We start from the raw sequence: 7,448 nt of genomic DNA, 5'->3' as shown, positions 1-7,448 counted from the left end.
GAAGACAACGAGGGTAATAATAGCCGATAAGTCACTCGAAGTTACCCCGTGCGATCGACTGGTGCGATGTCTCTCTACGCCGTTGCATCACCGCGAAATCCGCGTGTATGGTACCAACATGCCCGTAAATTACGATTTCCTCGGCCCACGAGGAGGGGCATCGACCAGCCAGCGACTCTACGCGCACCGATCCGATTCGTTCCTTTGCGATCGTTCATTATGTATTCTCTTATTCGCGTGTACACGTGTGACACGCGTGTCGCCGCTGCTCCGTGGCGCCCGTTTATGATTTACCGCGATTGATAACGCCGATAACGCCCATACGACCACAGTTTATCTGCCCACGCGATTGAACCGTTCCTTGTGCCCTTAAAACGTTTCGTCGATGCTTGCTGCTGCTGCTTTTATTGGAGTTTCGTTCGGACAAGAAGAGAGGAACTTTATCGTCCTGGTAAACATTGAATTTTTTCACATTGGCCAACAGCAGGAGCTATATTTCTAGTATCAAAATTGGTCGTGAGATGTGTATGCTCCTAAACACGATCGGAATAGTAACTAGAAGAACAACTCGAGATTCTGACCGCCTTGTGCTCGAAGATTGCGTACAAATTTCTCGGCTAGAACCAGCCAGCCTCGATAAAACGGTCGTGAAAGATTTACGGATGCAGAAATGCACGCCTATGTATACGCCTAAGTATCTCGATACAGGGTAATTACTCACGATCGGTGGTAGTTTAACGAGCCACGGATACGGAACACTGCGTTTCCACCGGCGAGCGAACACGATTCTCCACGATTTTGTCGTGCCTCTCTAATAACGCATCTCGAGTCAACCGTGCGATTATCAACAGGATGATTCGTCGAGGAATTATTCTCTCTGCACACGTATCTCTCTGTTGCAACGTGTAAAAAAGCACGCGTAATGATTCATAAATGCGCAAACAGAGCGACGAGCAAAAAACACGAGTATTAAAATGATTTCATTTCGCTGCGACAGCGGCATCGGAAGATATCCGGGAGCATCGTGTTTCCGTTACAACGTCCACTTCAGGGAATTTATATACCCGTAGCGTTAAACATTATTCTTCGCCGCGGCCGATGACAAACAACCGTCGTCGCTATACTGGCTATACGCGTTTCAGCGAACCGTTCGGCAAGAAGCTCGCGTGTCTCCTGTATGAAAGGGAGCCATTCATTCCGATAGAAGTTCCACCAGGAGAAGAATGCACTGCGAGATTGTATAATTGCTCCGGGCGTGATATTATTAATGCGTATTTACACGATCGGACGGGGGGTACCAGGGCTTCGATCGTGGCGAATGTAACGGAAAGTGTACGAGGAAAAACTCGGAATCGCGAGCGGTCGACGCTTCCGGAAACAATCGCGGTCGTTATCTAGGTTCCTTCTTGCTTGCACAGTTGTTCGGAGTCCCACACTTTGTACTGGAAGAACAATATTTTCCGCAGAGTTGAGTACACGTTTTTATTCTGTAATTATTCAAATATTTCTGTCTTCACGAGAATGAGTCAGACATCGTTCAGCCACGGCAAATATTTTTGCAACGACCTGGAATCGTTCTCGAGGTTAACTCGCAGACAGATCGAACTTTTCAATTTTTTTTTATGAAAATTCGGTTGCATTCGGAACAGACTACTCGATTGTCTTGCCGAGGCGAGACTCGCGGATTCGCTTTCCGCGCGCCGGAAACGGCTGTAACATGGGGAAAGGGAAGAGAGAGGGCTGACGTCAGCGGAAGTCGCGATACTCGCGAATGTACAGAAGTTAAGGATGCACGGCGGCGATAACGCAACCGGTATCCTTGCTGAACGTGGACAAGGGAGATACTACCCGGGGGGGACCATCGTGGAGTTTCCTCTGTCGCGATTTTCTATGCCGTTGTCGGCGAAGGCGAAGCTAACGCTGTGCGCGACTTTCACTTGTCTAGGCGGAAACCACGGTCGGCGTCGTCACCGGAGGACAGAGAGATTTAATACGCGAATATTCCGAGCTCGCAAGACGTTCGTGGTATTTTTCCTCTGCGAACAGTATTCACGGAATGCTCCATACGTATGTCCTAAGGAGCAGTCGGACATTCCATCCGGGTCTGGGATCGTGATGGCGATACATTTGAATTGTTTCGATATCAGAGTATCGATACACGTGTATTTAGGGAATAAAATATCGATATTTATCGGTATGGATACTTGCAATTAAATTAAATGTAATAAAATCGAAAAATGAATATAAATCATGTATTTAACCATCGAAGTACGGACTTTTTTAACGTTCCTAGAGACAGTGGTGTATACGCACCTTTACATTGCGTCAAATGCACCGATTGTATCGAAATTTCGTTATTTATGGACTAGGTATCGATACCGGAATATATCGTCGCATTAAATATCGATATTTTAATTCAAAGGTATCAATATTCGAAATATCGATACTGTATCGGTCATCATTACTTTGGGAACGTGTGTCGATCGTTTTGTGATCGCTCGTAAACTTTTCCAATAAACTTCCACGTGGAACGATAACTTTCGACAATGGCAAGAACAGTGTCGTCTATCGCGATAGACCGTGGCCTTCCATGAAACCTGTCCCTCCTCCGCGTTTGTTTCCGGCGAAAATAAAGCATTAGGCACCGCGCCGCCACCACCGTCGCGGCTTTTCCTCCCGATCGATCCACTGGTCGGGACTCCTCCCACGTCCTTTCGATACTCGCGTGGAATCGTGCACACACACACACAAAGACACAGAGAGTTCCTCTGTCTGGAAGCCACCCCTTACGAAGGACGAGCTGTTGGAAAAAAATTATAGTCTCTTCACGGTTAAGGAAAAAAAGAAACGCACGCAACTCGATGGAAGGCACTCCTCGAGGCCGCGGTGTATATCGAATCGAGCAGCATTCGTTTCTTTGCTCCATCGAGAGCTAGCCAGCTAGAAGGCGAACGGATGGCGGAGACAAATTGCTCTTTGGTGTTCGATTGCCGCGGGAACGCGGCAAGAAGGCGACTTCGTTCCCGCCAATATACACCAGAAATAGTTAATGCGTCTAGAAACTATATATTTCTTCGCGAGCACGTTTTCTCTCTATTAGCCATCGTCGAGAGCCGCGAAGAAGGGCTTTGCTCGTTTTCCAAACGAATTGCTCTCAACTTCTGAAGCCGGTCCTCTAGATCGTCGGTGAACTCGACGCGTGGGCTTTTGCCGACGTGGTTATATCGCGATCGAACCATCTGGGAATTTATCGAAAGCTAAAGTATTTGCGCAACGGGTCAGATAATAACGGCAAACACGGGGCACGTCGTCGTATTGGGTATTGGCGGGAACGGTTATCGCGGTCGACAAATGTCGCTTAGCCCTGATATTCACGATACGCACGGTGACGTTCCGGGTTTCCTTTGCGATATTTTTTTTCTTTTGTCGGGCGTTTGCATTCTTCACGAGCTCTCGATTCAATGGTACCAGTGACCACGATATCTTCGCTGTGACGCACGGACAGGCGAGAAACTGCGATTTTACTGGCCATTGCGAAATGCAAATCCGTGGCGCCAGTCCACTGCGGTGCAGGCCGGTTACGTCATCGGACGTTTCGCGCGTCGTCGCGCCGAATTCGGACAGGCGTACATCTTTCGATATGTTTTCCTTGTTTCCTCTCTAGATTGTGAAAATCTGTAGCTTCGAAATCTGATGCAGTTTTCAGCCTGTTCTTCGTTCACGAAAGAAATACAATACTCGATCCTCGTTGTTGTTTGCGCGCGGAACAGCGGTTCCAAGAACCGGAAACGTCGCAGGCGTGTTGATCACAGGGAATATATCAATCCCGAGCGTCGTTGGTCGTTCATTCACGAGCAGCCAGAAGCGCCAGACGCGACCGGACATCGCGGCTACGCATCAGAAAGACCGACGACACACGGCCCCGAAGACGGATATCACGAACGACTTAATTAGCCAGCCGACATATGGTATCCGAAACGCCGCGTATCCACCTAACGAGTACTCCACTTGTCCGTCATTCGCAAAAACCACAGTGCAGAAACGGGCCCCAATTCCTCCCATTAAAATTCTCCCCGTCGACTGTTCCCGCCAAGAATCGTGCGCAAGCTGTATGATTGATGCGCGACATACATTAATTTCTCGATGAATGCGACACGAGCAACGGTGTTATTTCCACCACTGGGGTTGTCCCCCTCTGGAATCAATGAAAACTAGAGATGGCATGCAAAATCACTAACAGAAGCTAAGCAGAGATTCGACTTTGGGTAAAAAACAAATTTATGAAGGGCTGAAAATATTTCTGCCTTACTCCGAAATGGACCTGAGTACGTCGCACTCATCGAGACATTACTGTGAATACAAGCGTGCGAAAATTAATACTGTTTCAAGTTCTGAAAGTCTCTCACAGTGGTGCATTAATTCAGATGGTTTCTCGTGTTTCGCATTAAAACTCGAACGGCAGAGCTGTTTTATTCAGCCGCCAGTGCAGCGATTCGAGAGTCGTTCAGCCTCGAATTATCAGAGCGAGTCGACGCTTCCCGACGCGACCGAGTGTGCAGCCAGTCGAGAACGACAAAAAGCAGATTCCCCCGACAATGGCCCGGGGCGACGAAACAATCGACGTATGCATCCACCCCCCCCCTGCCACCCCGTTCCTCGAGAAACCGCGGAAATTGTGCATAATGAAACAAAAAGAGGATTCAACTTCTCTCTCACGGCGGGGAACGTCCCGGAAGTGCGAGGAAGCCGGTCGTGTCTCATTACCGCGAGCGTTTCCCGTGGAACGACTAATTGCAACTCTCTTGCCTCTCCTGCCCCTCCTGCGCCGTCTTTTCGCCACTTGAATCGACGCTTGCTCGACGTTTTCCGCTCGTTTTCCTTCCCATCCGAACGGGAAGTTGCACGGCTCGTTAAATCGTGCGATCTTAACGAAGAACTGGTAGCTCGGCCAAGGATGAAATCGATTTGACCCAGGCGATAGTACAGTAAATCATCGATGAGTGTCCCTAAAGGGTCTTGAATGTTCAAACGTCATCCCTACCACTGGGGGAGTCGTCATGAAACCAGTAAAGCGCCCAGTGGTGGGGATGATGTCTAAACACTTGGGAGTCTTCAAACAGTAATCGATGATTTACTGTATATACCCCACAGAAGTGTTAATTAACGACTTGGGGATGACCAAATCATGGATTAACGTTTAGCTGGGGCATAACAGGGTAGGGAAACAGAAATGACACGATAACGAAGGGGGTAAGTCGCGAGTCTCCTCGTGTTCCTCCAGAGTCCGGTTGCTGAAGAGACGTCCGCCGGGTGCGAATAACCCAGCCGACTCCATTAATAGTTTTCTCCAGTCGCCGCGCGCGGCCCCACTCTTTCTGCACAACCCCCGTTTCGGGGCTCTATAAATACGTTCTCGTGACCCACTTTTCTAAGGAGGGGGAGGAGAATGGAACCAGAGACGTAAACCAAAATTATCGCGTGACGCCATGCTCTTGCTCTCTCTCTCTCTCTCTCTCCGTTGTTTTGAGAATGGACCAGATCGGCGAATTCACGAAGGTCGTCCCCGTTGTAACAAGAACTCGGGTGGCTGCGTTTCCGAGAGTCGATGTTACTGAGAACCACGAAGGATACTGATCTGGCGAACGTGAAATGCAAAACGACACAGTCGTGTGACGGACAGTGACGTTTCCATCATCTTGCCTCCGTAACCCCTCATTGTTTTGTAACTACCTCGGTTAATGTTCGGTTAATACAGTAATGTCTCGATGAATGTGGGAAGGCAAAAAGGGTTTTCAGCCCTTCATAAATTTGTTTTTTGCCCGAAGCCGAGCCTCTGCTTGGGGGACTACCCCAGTGGTGGGAATAACGCCGTTGCTCGTGACGCATTCATCGAGGAATTACTGTAATCATAGTTATAGTTATAAAGTCCTAGGAAAACTCTATTAAAAATGGTTTGTCGTCTCTCAGCGAGAAATTGATGGATCGCGAAAATAGGAGGGCAATGTCACCACCATTCCACCGGAAGTTTAACGTCCTCGATCCTTTCTCCGATCGGCCATCGATCGTCGCCGACACACCACCGGCATGACAATTCGCCAGGGATGGGCCATTGTGTCCGCGGAACACTTGGCAGCCATTCACCATTGGCGAAAGGATTGCTGTATCGTGGCCGAATGATGGATAGAATCTGGCAGAGGGCGTCATCGCCCCGTTTTTCACCCGAAATCATTGCAACGTTGAAGGAAACGCATTAATCTGGGTGACGACGAGAAGGGTGGGTGGCGAGTTTCAGGGGTTGGAAACCTGGAAATGGCGATCATTTCACAGGGAATAGCATTTGGTTCGCGATGGGCAACGATCCGTTTGGCCGACCAGCCGTTGCGGGGTCGTTGTTCTGACATTTATTGTGCCCTCCCTCTTCACCTCCCTCTCTCTCGTCCTCTCTCCGTTGTCCCCTTTCCTTCTCCTTCGTCCCTCACGTCTTCTCTCTTTTTCTTGTCCTCTCTCGCCACGCTGAACCGCTCCCTTCGCTTTCGTCATCTACGTAATTGAGTGCGCGCGAGAGCGTCATTCGCGTCATCATTGTCGCGCGATGCTTTCGTCTCTCTTTCGTTTGTTGCCTCGTCATTTCGTGGGGTTGCGGAATGCATATACATCCATACAAAACGACTCCATTTTCGTACGATAGACAGCTTACTTTTCTGTTGTTCCATCGACAATCCTTCACTAGAAATAAGGGATCACGTTCAACGACTCTTCTTGACCTTTCATCTCTGTCGATAGGTCGCGTGGGTGGTGTCTTTCGATCCCGCGAGAGTGCCATCCGCGATGACCCGGCTCGTGTATCTCGATGCACTTTTGTCTGCCGTGTTTCACGGGAACGTAGGTGGAAAGTGTAAGAAAATCACGCGTCGAGGCCCCATTATGTGCAAATCACGCGGTGGTGCTGAATCGATCTAGGAAAACCGGAAGTGCCGTCGAGAAATGTAAAAGTAACTATTAACAACAAACCACTTTGTGTATTCTATCGTGAGAGAGACGCGATCGTATTGGACACACGGTCCTGAATCAAAGCTTGATCAAGGGGAATTCGAAACGATTTAATTCCGTCGGTTTAATTCCAACGACGCCCGTATAGAATCGTCGCTGAAAAAAAAAAAGTCGGTTCAATTCGTCGGACACGCCCGCATAATGTATCTGCGCCCACGTTCGCGTAAAGGCCAACGAAATCGATACACGTGCCTGCAGTGTTATCTCGAGTCGATTCTCACCTACCACTACGCACAAGCTCATCGACACCTTTTTCTATTTTCCCCGAGCGACCACGACGCCTAGCATCCTTCTGTCCTCCCGACGTTTATTGCTCGTTACCACTCGGCCCTGCCTCGCGAGCACGAACCCTGTCGTCGGGCTGCCTCGTAAGATACACCATCGAGCACGGATTTATT

This window comes from Dufourea novaeangliae, unplaced genomic scaffold, assembly GCF_001272555.1.
Source record: "Dufourea novaeangliae isolate 0120121106 unplaced genomic scaffold, ASM127255v1 scaffold8, whole genome shotgun sequence".
NCBI classification, from domain to species: Eukaryota; Metazoa; Arthropoda; class Insecta; order Hymenoptera; family Halictidae; genus Dufourea; species Dufourea novaeangliae.
The sequence above is the reverse complement of the archived record's forward strand: the minus strand, read 5'-3'. Positions refer to the sequence as shown.